The sequence below is a fragment of the Halichoerus grypus genome, chromosome 1 (genome assembly GCF_964656455.1).
Source record: "Halichoerus grypus chromosome 1, mHalGry1.hap1.1, whole genome shotgun sequence".
Taxonomy (NCBI): Eukaryota; Metazoa; Chordata; class Mammalia; order Carnivora; family Phocidae; genus Halichoerus; species Halichoerus grypus.
The window spans coordinates 85,339,185-85,352,180 of NC_135712.1; the positions used below are offsets into that span (position 1 = coordinate 85,339,185).

General features: G+C 40.0%; 1 long non-coding RNA gene across 1 annotated transcript in view; it reads right to left on the reverse strand.

Moving 5' to 3' along the window:
• Nucleotides 1-3,078: 3,078 nt before the first annotated feature.
• LOC118550790 (uncharacterized) overlaps nt 3,079-12,996 on the reverse strand; it is a 33,034-nt gene continuing 23,116 nt past the window's right edge. Inside the window, exons 2-4 of the long non-coding RNA XR_013443380.1 lie at nt 7,486-7,601; nt 4,339-4,444; nt 3,079-4,098 (exon numbers count right to left, since the gene is read on the reverse strand). This is a non-coding gene — a long non-coding RNA (uncharacterized LOC118550790). The remainder of the gene's footprint in view (nt 4,099-4,338; nt 4,445-7,485; nt 7,602-12,996) is intronic.

Here is a 12,996-nt window from a genome sequence, read left to right on the forward strand (position 1 = left end):
AAAGGGGAAAGCGACGGAAGGAGGGAAGGAGTTGGGTTGCGGAACCGGCCGTAGGCTGGAGGGGGGATTGAGGGGTGAGATTGGGGCGGGGCTTCCCGAGTGGGCGGGAGATTAAGCCGGAGGGAGTGGGAGAGGGAGGAGAGAGACTGGAGGGCAGTGTCGGGGTGGGTCCAGGGGTGTGGCTGGGCTGGGCGCCGAGGAGCGGTGGGAATCCGAGAGCCCAGAGTAAACCTCTGGAAAACAGTCTAGAAATATAAAGTGTCTCCACGCAGCGATTCCTAGTTTTAGACTGTGGAGAATGCAAAATTTTTTTTCCCCAGAAAATGTACTTTCAGCTAACTTTTATGTTAAAAAAATTAAAATGTTATGCTCAATTTTGGGGTAGGGAAACAGTAAATCAGACAAACCGATAGGATCCTGCAGTTTTTGAAATGGTTATTAATAATTAAAAGAAGAAAGATGATATACTATATACTTTCCTAACTAAATTTAGGTAGCACTGTATCATCAGTTTCTTTTATCCTGTGAGACAAATGTAAAACAATCCTCATCCAAGCGAGTACCTAATACTAAATACATATCCAGTCTGTCTACTGTTCTTAGTCTCCTATTTTTACCAGCCCAGTCCGCGTCGCCATTGTCTTTCTCCCTGAATTACTGCAACAACTTAATTGCCTTGCCTCTTGGCCACATTGCAAGCAGCTCAACCTATAAAAACTCCCAAATCTGGTCATGTTACTCCAATTCAAATCCTTAAGATGGACTGTATACTCTTACAGTTGAAAGCAGTTCTTTAGTTGATTTGTCTAGAGTCTAGACATAGAGGCCGCTCTTAACCTTAGGAACAATGGAATAAAGCCCTATAAGTCTTAGTGCCAGCAGCGTGGCAGAAGGTTATAGCAGGGTGAGGAACAAGGCTAGTGAGAAAACTTTCCCATTCGCTTAACAGTACAATCTCAGTATATCTGATCATTTAGGAAAACCCCAGTAACCCAATGAGATAATGCAGAGGTCAGCAAACCATAGCCCCATGGCCACGTCCAAGGTACTTTCTGTTTTTGTGTGGCCTGTGAGCTAAGAAAGCTTATTCCACTTTTAAATGGTTTTTTGGAAGGGCACTTGGGTGGCACAGTCAGTTAAGTGACCGACTCTTGGTTTCGGCTCAGGTCCTGATCTCAGGGTCATGAGATGAAGCCCTGCCTGGGGCTCTGCTCTGAGTGCCAAGTCGGCTTGAGTTTCTCTCTCCCTCTCCCTCTGCCCCTTCTGCTTGTGCTCTCTCTCTCTAAAATAAATAAATAAATAAATAAATAAATAAATAAATAAATAAATCTTTATAAAATAAATAATGTTTTAAGATTTTATTTATTTGTCAGAGAAAGAGAGAGCACAAGCAGGGGGAGCAGCAGGCAGAGAGAGCAGCTGACTCCTTGCTGAGCAGGGAGCCCGATGCGGAACTCGATCCCAGAACCCTGGGATCATGACTTGAGCTGAAGGCAGAGGCTTAACCGACTGAGCCAAACAAGCGTCCCTAAGATTTATTTATTTTAGAGTGAGAGAGAGTGTGGGCACGCACTAGTGGGGTTGGGGTGGGGGGAGGGGTAGAGGGAGAGAATTTTAAGCAGACTGCCAGCTGAGTGGGGAGCCCCAAGCAGGCTCCATCTGAGGACCCTGAGATCAGGACCTGAGCTGAAACCAAGAGTTGGTCACTCAACTGACTAAGCCACCCGGGCACCCCCATTTTTTTTAAGATTTATTTATTCATTTTAGAGAGAGAGTGCGAGAGGTGGGAAGGGCAGAGGGAGAGGGCGAGGGAGAGAGAGAATCTCAAGCAGACTCCCCACTTTAGCACACAGCACACTGTGGGGCCAATTCCAGGACCCCGAGATCATGACCTGAGCTGAAATCAAGAGTCCAACCCTCAACCGACTGAGCAACCCAGGCACCCCCATTTTTAAATGGTTTATAAAAATATTTTTAAGAATAATATTTTGTGACATGTGAAAATTATATGAAATTCGCATTTCAATGACCATAAACTGAGCTTCACTAGAACACAGCGAGGCTTATTGCTTATTCGCTTATGGCTGTTTTTGCTCTGTAAAGCCAAATTTAGTAGTTATGACAGAGACTATGACACTAAGCTGAAGAGCATATTTACTATCAGACCCCTTGTATAAAGAGTTTACCAACCCCTAAGATACTGCATTTAACACATCTAGCACAGGGCACTAAGTACTCTGTGTTAACTGTTGTCCCATGATTATAGCTCTCACTATATAGATACATATCAAATCCCAAAAAACATTTCCATTTCCACTCTGTGGTTTTATGCTGTGTTTGACTAATAAAGCTGATGAACTATAAAATATGTGATACTTTGGTAATAATTAAACATTGAAGCAATACTATTTGTGTTCATAATACACAGTAATTCATTTAAATCTGTTCACAATTTAAATGCATAGGAATTCATATATACCAACTTAAGTAGGTTATATGTATTGATATCTCTCATCAATACTATCTCCAACCTCTCCCATACATGTAGAGTTGGGTTGAAAAAGTAATATATTTGTCCTACTAGTTCAGAGTTCGCCGGAAAACAAAACAATTCAGTAAGGTTAATGAGGACACACTGCTAGCCTTCAGGGAGGCCTGGGATGCTGTGAATGTCTCCACTCATAAAGAACACAGTGGAGTGCAGGGGAATCTTCAGAATGACAACACAAAGAAGACAGCTTGAGAAAATACTGGAAAGTCATTCTTAGCTGTTTTTGTTTAAAATAAGGGCTTTGCTTCATTTGATAATTTGAAACGATATTAGAAAACAGATCATTCATCCATAATTTCAAGTCAGCTTATTCTCTTGATGTATCACTGGACATGTTACTTTATATATGATAATAAACCATCGTAATGAACTTCAAACGAACTGAACTTCAGAGTCATTTGATATGTCTTGACTAATGACATGTTAATGCAGATAAAAGTGCACACTTAAGTCTTTCATAAATTTTTTTTAAATGTTTTTTTTAATTTATTTATTCATGAGAGTCAGAGAGACAGAGAGGCAGAGGCAGAGGGAGAAGCAGGCTCCCCGCCTAGCAGGGAGCCCGATGCGGAACTCGATCCCAGGACCCTGGGATCACGACCCGAGCTGAAGGCAGACGCCTAACCATCTGAGCCACCCAGGTGCCCTAAGTCTTTCATAAATTTTAATCAGCCAAATTGTTATAGGGTACTAAGATTGTTGGCCTTAATGTATTGAATTGCCGGAGGAAAGGACTATTGAAAAAGGAAAACTATTCTGTATCCCAAGAGAACAATGTCAGGGAACTGTGCATCCTCGGTAATGACATTGTTTCCTTTTTGGCAAGACTTATACTGTGGCAGCTTGTTGTTTTCCATTCTTCATAATTAGGAAAATTGGTAGAAAATACATTAAAAGAAAAATACTGACCCAGCAAAGTCTACTTCGTAAAATATAAAACACGTGAGGGTTTTTTGGGGTTGTTTTTTTTTTTGGCATTAATATTTCTCCTCTGTAGCCTAACATGTTTTCCCTAAAGTCTTTGCTCAGCCTACATTAACATTACTGATAGCTAGTCGGGTTAAAAAAACAACAAAAACAACAGCAATTCAAGGTTATTGTCTGTATGCCATTTCTCGAGGGCATAACATACCCAAGCAATCAATGCTTGCAATTTTCCCGCTTGAGCCAGCATTCTCCTTCTATCAACCTAAAAATAAAAAGATATTGAAGTAACATGTATGTAAACTTATTGAGCCCTTAGTAGATGCTCAGTGGTTGCCTCTGAATCCAGATCAATAAAAATTAGTGTCCTTTCAGAAATCCTTTGTAATTTTCAAGCGGCAAGAATTTCCTCTGTGTACCCGGTGCAATACTTGGTTTATCCTCACTGGGTCACTGGTCTTCCATTCTCTTAATGCTGCACCGGCGCGCACAAGATGCACTCCTTTTTCACCAACTCTGTCAGATTTCAGATGATGGAATCACAGCAGTTGTTACAAAATATTATCCATCTTGTCCTGTCTCAGCCTTTATCAGTCTCAGAGTTGAAAAGAAATTGCAACTTCCTAATGTAAGTTAGGAAACACATTCAGGAGATTATCATTTGTTAAAAAGAATGACACAACAATTCATATACATTTAGAATTACTTTCATGCATAATATGTGACATTAGCAATTACCAAAAACTAATTTCAATGTAAACAGTTTTGTGGAGATATGTCTGTGTATAAGGAGTCATTGTAAGTACAACTCCATTTATTGAAATTCCAAAAATATAAGCACTACCGGGATAAAGGATAAATACCTGGAGTCTAGAGTTTTTCACCAATAGAAATATGATCGATCAGATTTATATGCCTGCTTGCCATTAGAGTAGTAAGAGCTCTGCTATCCATTCCAAATAATATGACCTAGGTAGACAACGAAGCAAATGAAAAATATGTGGTTCTAGCTGGTACCTTTATAACATGCCAATAGATATGTCATAGTATTAACAATGTGATCCTGAAAAGACAAATAAGGAAAGAAAGGAAGATGAAGTGCTAGATGTTCTGTGGATTTTATAAGTCTTTGTTCCTTTTTTTCATAATCACTCTAAAAATCTCTTTGCTTATTTGAGATAGCTCTTTTCAGAAATCACAGCACAAGCAAACACTGTCAACATTTAATTAACTGGTGCTATGAAGTGGCACCATGCCCCCTGGGGTCACTGCTGGGCCAATCCTGGGCTTCCTGCTGATCTAGGTCAGTGCCAGTGCCATGTTATGGGACTGTTACACACCCCACGTAGTAACACTGAACCGAGTCCAAGGTTCTTGTTCTGTATTGCTTCTTTAGAACCCTTGAAACTGTTTTTGGAATATGAAGAAGTTCATCTGCCATATGATAATAACGACTACAAATGCACTTTATATGTAGTATTTTCTAGGTAATCTACACAACATTCCCCGTGAGGGTTTTTTCATAAGAAGCCCAGAGATTTCAGCAAGTTGCCCAATATCACACAGCTATTGAAAGAGTCAGGATTTGAAACTAGTGCTATCCGACCGTACCAAACATGCTGTTCCTACTTCCTAAGATACCTTTTCCTTTCCACTTCCTCTACACCTCTCATAAACTTTATCTTTTTTTTTTTAAAGGTTTATTTTTTTATTTGAGAGAGAGAGTGCACAGGGGAAGGGGCAGAGGGAGAAGAAGGGAGAGGGAGAGAGACTGTCAAGCAGACTCTGCACTCAGTAGGGAGCCTGACGCTTGATCTCATGACCCATGAGATCATGACCTGAGGCGAAACCAAGAGTCTGACACCTAACCGACTGAGCCACCGAGGTGTCCCACTTCTTGTAAACTTTAAAAACAAAAGCAATTTTAATTTTTATTATATATATATATATACACATACACATATTTTTTTTTAATCAAAAGGTACAAAGACATAGACTCTCCTCTACCTGTGTCCTCAGCTGCCCCATTCTCCTCTTCAGAGATGTTCTATGCTTCTATGAGTAATTATGTAGATATATCACTCCCCCCCACCCTTGCAACTTTCCTGATATAAATGGTAACTCACACTATGGTGAGTTTTAAAAAGCATTCTCTTTGGAAACTAATTTTAAGATGTTTACTTTTGAGCATTTTTATTTAAAATATCTTAGTAGCTAGTTTATACACACAGCTAGAAACTGAAACAATACAAAGGGGTGAAAAAAGCAGGGCGCCTGGGTGGCTCAGTCAGTTAGAGTCTGCCTTCGGCTCAGGTCATGATCTCAGGGTCTTGGGATTGAGCCCCAGGTTGAGCTCCCTGCTCAGCGGGGAGTCTGCTTCTCCCTCTCCCTCTGCCCCCTCCCATGCTCTCTCTCTCTCTCTCTCAAATAAATAAAGAAAAATCTTAAGAAAAAAAAAAAAAGAGTGAAAAAAGCAAGTCTCCCTCCCTCCAATCCTTGAAATTCCTTGGTTTCTCCACCCGATTGACCCACTCTTACCAGTTTCTTTTCTAACCTTCCAGAGATAGTTTTCTCAAGTAAAAGCATATATGTGTATCCCTTCCCCTACCTTTTTTGTTTTTTGTTTATTTACACACAGTAACATACTGAACACGCTGTTTTGCACCTGACTTTTTTCACTCAACCATGTTATCTTGGCAATCATTCCATGTTGGTACGTGTAATTCTATATTATTCATTTTAACATCAGACAGAATTCCATTATATGTATATACCATAATTTATTTTACCGATTCTCTATACACAGACATTAAGTTGTTTTTAGTCTTCTGCTGGTATAAAGAATGTTGCAATGACTATTCTTTCCTGTACGCATATGTGAGAGAGTTTTTATGCAGGATGGACTCCCAGAAGTGGAATTGCTGGGTCACAGGGTACATTCATTTCTTTCAATGGTCATTGCTAAATTACTCAGAGGTTGTACAATTTACATTCATCCATTAACATGTTTGGGAGTATACTTTTTCCTCCAAACCTCACCAGCATAGAACTTTATCAAACTTCTGTCAAGATGGAGTTTTTATATAAGATGTTTCATTCATTCATTAGCTGTTTAGGCAGAGCCCCTGATTATATTAACTGTACCATTAACGGCCTACCAGATCCAGGAGTACATTTTAGAGGCTCTAGACTCTGGATGACAAATCAAACTGAATCTTTGATCACTTAATTTATCGAGCACCCGCTCTAGGCCAGGCACCGAGAATACAAGGAGAAATGAGCTGTGGTTCCACTCAAGGCCTCTAACAGGTCCCACATTCTATGAAAATGGCTGCTAACACATTCCAGTTGCTACTTGGAGAACGGATCCCAAATGTTCACTTACGTTTGGCTTCCACCAAAGCTTGCAAAGATGTGGGCGGTGGTTGTGCAATCCTTTCATTTAAAGTCTTTTATCTCCACTCTGGCATATGAATAAGACAGTCACAAAGAAAAGAGAAAGCATTTGGCACACCCAATAGGTGGTACTCCCATTTTAATTGCAGTATGCACTCTGGCTCTAGCCAGGGAACAGCTTCTAGGGTTTGTTTTGTTGGTAGGTGTGAGAAGGTGTTTTTTTGTTCTGGTTCTTTGGCAGGTAGGGGGAGATCCAAGTTTTAGAAAAAAAATATATCAGAAACAGAGGACTCATTAATTACAAAACCATCGGTCTTTGCAGATAATTCAAATAACTGCCATCTTCCAGCGCTACCTAAACAGACTATAAGAAAATCTGCATTTAAAATTACCGTTATGTTTGTTGACTTCTGATAAAAATGTCAAAAGTGCCCACATCCAGATGGAAAAACCCAAACATTGAAGAATTTGAGCATTAAACTGGGTCATAATTAGCCTATTGTACATAATCAGTACAATGAGGTGTGATTCTGGAGTCCAGCCTCCTTTCCCACCCTCCCTTTACCTCATATAGTTTGTATGGAATCATATTATGCCACTCTAAGATTACTCACTTTATCAACTGTCAGACTTTGATAAATTCACACAGGGATTGAAAAGCCTCTGATTTTACTCCTTGTACCATCAGTGGTGCACCAAACCCGGGAATACATTTTCGGGGCTCTAGACTCTGGATGACAAAAGCAAGCAGAATAATTCACAAGCTAAACCTTTGATCATTTCGTATCGTTCCGTCAGCTGTTAGAAGCATCAAAGTCATTCCCACTGTGCCAACGGGGCTATAGTAAGAAACAAGGAGATCGTAATGCTCTGGGAAACTTTTTGGTGTCTATCCCCTGGGACATCTGAACAAAGAGATTATGAAGGATTTTATCCCTTCTGAAAGGTTCCTGAGTAACATTTGACAGTAAACTTTGTGAATGCAATTGCTAGTTTTTCCCAAGAAGCCTTGTTAAACAACTTTACCTAGGGCACCTGGGTGGCTCAGTTGGTTAAGCGGCTGCCTTCTGCTCAGGTCATGATCCCGGAGTCCCTGGATCGAGTTCCGCATCAGGCTCCCTGGTCGGCAGGGAGTCTGCTTCTCCCTCTGACCCTCCCCCCTCTCATGTGCTCTCTCTCTCTCATTCTCTCTCTCTCAAATAAATAAATAAAATCTTTAAAAAAAAAACACTTTACCTAAAATTGCTCTACTTCACATCATTATCACTACGATCATAATCACAGCTGTTAACTAACATTTATTGAACTGTGGTTGTGGCAAACTGCTGACTCTGAGGTTACAATAGGAATAAGGCAAAGAAAATCAGAAAAAAATACACACTTTGACAAACATATAATGCAGATAAGGATTGAAAGAGAACAGAGAAATGAAAACAGTTGTACATAACTAGTAGTCATATGTACATTTTTAATATTTCGTTTTGTGCCATAAATTTGTTTTAACAATGATTATTTTTAAAAACTCATTTAAAATTTTACACCAGGAAAATAATTTTACAATCCTAAATTGGGATATCGATCTCCAGGTTAACATTTTGGTACATATTATTTTAGGCTTTTTTCCTTTGCTTGAACTCTCTCTTTATCTACATGAGGATACAGATACAATTTTGTATGTAACTACACTACCTTAATATATAATCATATACAGTTACACATAATTTTATTTATATAAATTTGATGTATAAAATATTTAATAAAATAACATACTATATAAGTACACATCTATTCTGAAATATGCATTTTTTTGCTTAATGTAATTTAAACAGGTTTCCATAGTATTATATATAGATTTACCTAATTTTTACAAAAATTATTGTTTAGAAGAGGGATTAGCAAACTATAACCCGTGGGTTGGCCACATATTTTCGTAAATAAAGTTTTATTGGAACAGCCTATGCTTTTTTGTTTCCTGATTGTCTATGGTGGTTTTTGTGCTACAACTGCAGAATTGAGTAGTTACAAAAGGGACTTCATGACCCACAAGCCTAAAATATTTATTATCTGGCATTTTACGAAAAAGAAAGCCTTCAAATTTCAACGTCAGGATATTTCATAATTTCAGCAATTGTCTTTTGATTGACATTTCAATCATGTCTAATTTTCTGCAGTTATAAGTATTCATATAAACGATGGTTTTATCTTGAGTTATAAATATCTTGAATGTTTATGTCTTTGCGTCTTTGTGAATATTTATTGACATATAGAAGTTTAAAATTTTGGGGGTGCCTGGGTGGCTCAGTCATTAAGCGTCTGCCTTCAGCTCAGGTCACGATCCCAGGGTCCTGGGATCGAGCCCCGCATCAGGCTCCCTGTTCGGCGGGAAGCCTGCTTCTCCCTCTCCCACTCCCCCTGCTTGTGTTCCCTCTCTAGCTGTCTCTCTCTGTCAAATAAATAAATAAAATCTTTAAAAAAAAAGTTAAAAATTTTTATATTGACATTGATATGAATACGTCAATCTTTTCCTTTATGATTTTTGCCTTTAGTATCTTGCACAGAAACGTGGGTAGTTCACTTTTGTTAAAATACCAACCCAGAGCTACTAGGGGCTGGAGGATTTTGCTGGGTTTTTTGTTTGTTTGTTTGTTTCAGAATATCTAACCCTCAGCTGTATTCTTCAATACTTGGATGGGTCTGTTTATCTTCTTCCCATTTACATCAGGAAAACCGCTTGAAACCAAAGCAGGCAGGGGATAGTGGCTGCCCACGGCTCAGCTGCCCTGTCCTGACTGTGCTCCAGGGGCTGGCGACTGAGTTGATCTTTCCAGGCTCTGGCTGAATTCCTTTATCTCCCTGCTAACTCCGAATTCTGACTGAAGCACCCAACTTGGGGCCTACCTGGCCTGGCTCTCCCCCTCGGCCTCCCCGGGACTCTGCCTGTGCCCCCCAGCTAGTCAAATACAGCTGCACTCTCAGAGTGCTAACCTCTAGGACTCCATACTTGCTCATGCCTTCCAACTTGTCTCACACCCTTACCTACAACTTTTTAACTCTTGGCTTGCCTTGTTTGTTGTGTGGTCACCAGCTTGGAAAGGCGAACAGAATCATTGCCCAATTAAATTCTTCTTCAAATAGTTCTCAGTGTACGGAGTTTGTATACATGTGTATTTTTCACTCAGGAAAAAAAAATCCATTATGTAAGAAAAATCCAATTAGCCCTCTGGAGTAATGCCTTGCACGTACTTTCAAATGCCTGAATTAAATCACAGCAAGCCTCAAATACCATCCAAGAAAAGATCTGGGAGCACCAGGGAGAGAGGTGAGAAGGATGCATCTATATTAATAAAATTAACTCTTACAATTAGCTGTTTTTCTTTAAGTAATCTCTACACCCAACATGGGGCTCAAACTCATGACCCCAAGACCCAGAGCCACATGCTTTACTGACTGAAATAGCCAGGCACTCCTACAATTAGCTATTTTTTAATGATTCAGAAGACCTAGAGGTTGACACTACAGTATAATAATTTATAGGACAAAGTGGAATTTTCCTTAAATTTTTTAAAAAATATTCTTTCTTGAAGTTTATGAGAATTTACTGTCACAAGTTTTATTGGTGCTAAGAATCCATTTCCTCATAAACAGTATAGAATTACCTTACAAAACAAAAATGCGTGGAATAACTTTTTTTCTGGTTTTGTTGTTGTTGTTTTTGGAATAGCTATTTCTAAAATGCAGTATTTATTTTCTTTTAACTTCTCTTTCATCATTTACAACTCTCTTTCATTGAACCTTTCCAGGAGGAATTTCCAATTCTCTTTGCAAACTAACAAACGTAACTTCAGAACACCCTGGAATTTGTGTAGAAGCATAGAGCCATTGCATTTTTTTCCTGAGCGAATTTAGCTATTATTTCTGTTACTTCTATTGGATTTTATTTTTTTTAAGATGTATTTACTTACTTGAGAGAGAGCGCGAGTGGGAGGAGGGGCAGAGAGCGAGGGAGAGAATCTCAAGCAGACTCCCTGATGAGCACAGAGCCTCACCTGGGGCGCAATCTCACAACCCTGAGATCATGACCTGAGCCAAAACCAAGAGTCAGATGCTCAACCGAATGAGCCACCTGAGCACCCCTACTTCTATTGAATTTTAAAGATGAGGAATAGCAAATGACAATTCCTTATTATTTTCCCATTTAACTCCAGCCCTCCTTTTCTTGCCTTTTCCTAACATTGTGAAGTCAAAGCCTGGATTCTCCTCAATCATCTCCTTAGGTGTTGTATTAATTTTTTATTGCTGCTATAACAGAGTATCAAAAACTTAATAGCTTAAAACAGCACAATTTTTTTCTCTTACATTTCTGAAGGTCAGAGCCCAAAATCAGGTCTTAGGGGGAACAGATCAAGGGGCTTGTAGGGCTGTGTTTGTTCTGGAGGCTCAAGGGCAGAATCCATTCCTTGTCCTTTCCAGCGTCTAGAGGCTGCCTGCATCCCTTGGTTCATGGGTCTCACATCACTGTGTTCTGTTTCTGTCAACATATCTCCTTTTCTAAGTCTGACCCTCCTGCCTGTCTTATATGGATTCTAGTGCTCGCCCAGGTAAACCAGGATAATGTTCCAATCTTAACCTTAATCACATCTGCAAAGTCCATGTTGCCATGGAAGGTAATACATTCACAGACTTCAGGGATTAGGCTATGGACAACTTTAGGGGGACCGTTATTCTGTCTACTAAAGATGGAGTTCTAATCTAGTCATCCACTTGATCTGCTTTATAATTTTGTTTAGATTAACACACTAACAGAAAAACACCATTAATATTCTCTGCCTTTAAAACTAAAGTATAGGGGTGCCTGGGGGCTCAGTTGGTTAACTGTCCTGCTCATAATTTCAGCTCAGGTCAGGATCTCATGGGTCATGGGATTGAGCCCTTCGCCAGGCTCTGAGCTCAGCAGGGAGTCTGAGATTCTCTCCCTCTGCCCCTCCCTCCACTCTCTCTCTCTAAAACAAAAAAATAAATCTTTAAAAAAAATAAAATAAAACTAAAGTATAAAGACAATAGCTATGCCCATGAAAAGAAAGAAAAGCAGAGATTAGGGCAAACATACTTGCGTAATGATCTATTTCCGTAATTATATAACCACATATCCTCTCTGCTAGTCCCCCGCTTTCATACCTTGGCTCTGTCCATTCTCATATCTCCCATGCCTGGCCTTTAACTAGAATCTCCTTTTGGGCAGTAGGAACTCCCTGTTCTAGGGTCAACAAGCTCCCCTACATCCTTGAACACAGTTTCTCAAGATACAGTTCATGTCTCACTATGATTCAACATTGGTTTTCCTGGGCACCTGGTGGCGCAGTCGGTCAAGCATCTGACTCTTGATTTCGTCTCAGGTCTCGATCTCAGGGTCGTGAGATCAAGCCTCCCTCAGGCTCTGGGCTGTGCACTGGGCATGAAGCCTGCTTAGGATTCTCTCTCCCTCTCCCTCGCCCTTCCCCCCCCCCCCACACACTCTCTCTCTTTCTCTCTAAAATAAATAAATAAATCTTTTAAAAAAATTTACCAAGAAATAAAAACATTTTTCATCTGTTCCCCTCTGTGTTAATGCCTATGACAATGTTCTGTCCCTGTAGACCTCCATGGGTCCTGACCTCTCTCCTTTGTTTATTTTTTTTTAGTTTATTTTTTTAGTGAACTCTACACCCAATGTGGGGCTTGAACTCACAACTCCAAGATCAAGAGTTGTATGCTCTTCTAACTGAGCCAGCCAGGTGCTCCCCCACCCTTTTTTAAAGTTTATTAGTTTTTTTGGTAATTGACCTCTCTCCTTTAAAACTGCAATCCAAGGCTGGGGCTTTATCTGTGACCAGCTTTCCTGGTACTGGAAACCTCTTTTGTATTGTCTCAACTCTCTGAATGTTACCTGTGTCTAGGTTCCAGCAGTCACATTCACCCTGAGGCTGACAATTTATTGGGACCCTGAATTGTATAGGTTCACATATTGCCTGACTACTGTGTTCTGCCTGCTCGACTGAACATTCTTCCCAGTACCAACAGCTGGATCTTTATCCCTGGCACCTGTCCAACAAAGTAGACTGGTTCAGCTTCAGTTCAGTCTAGCTCAC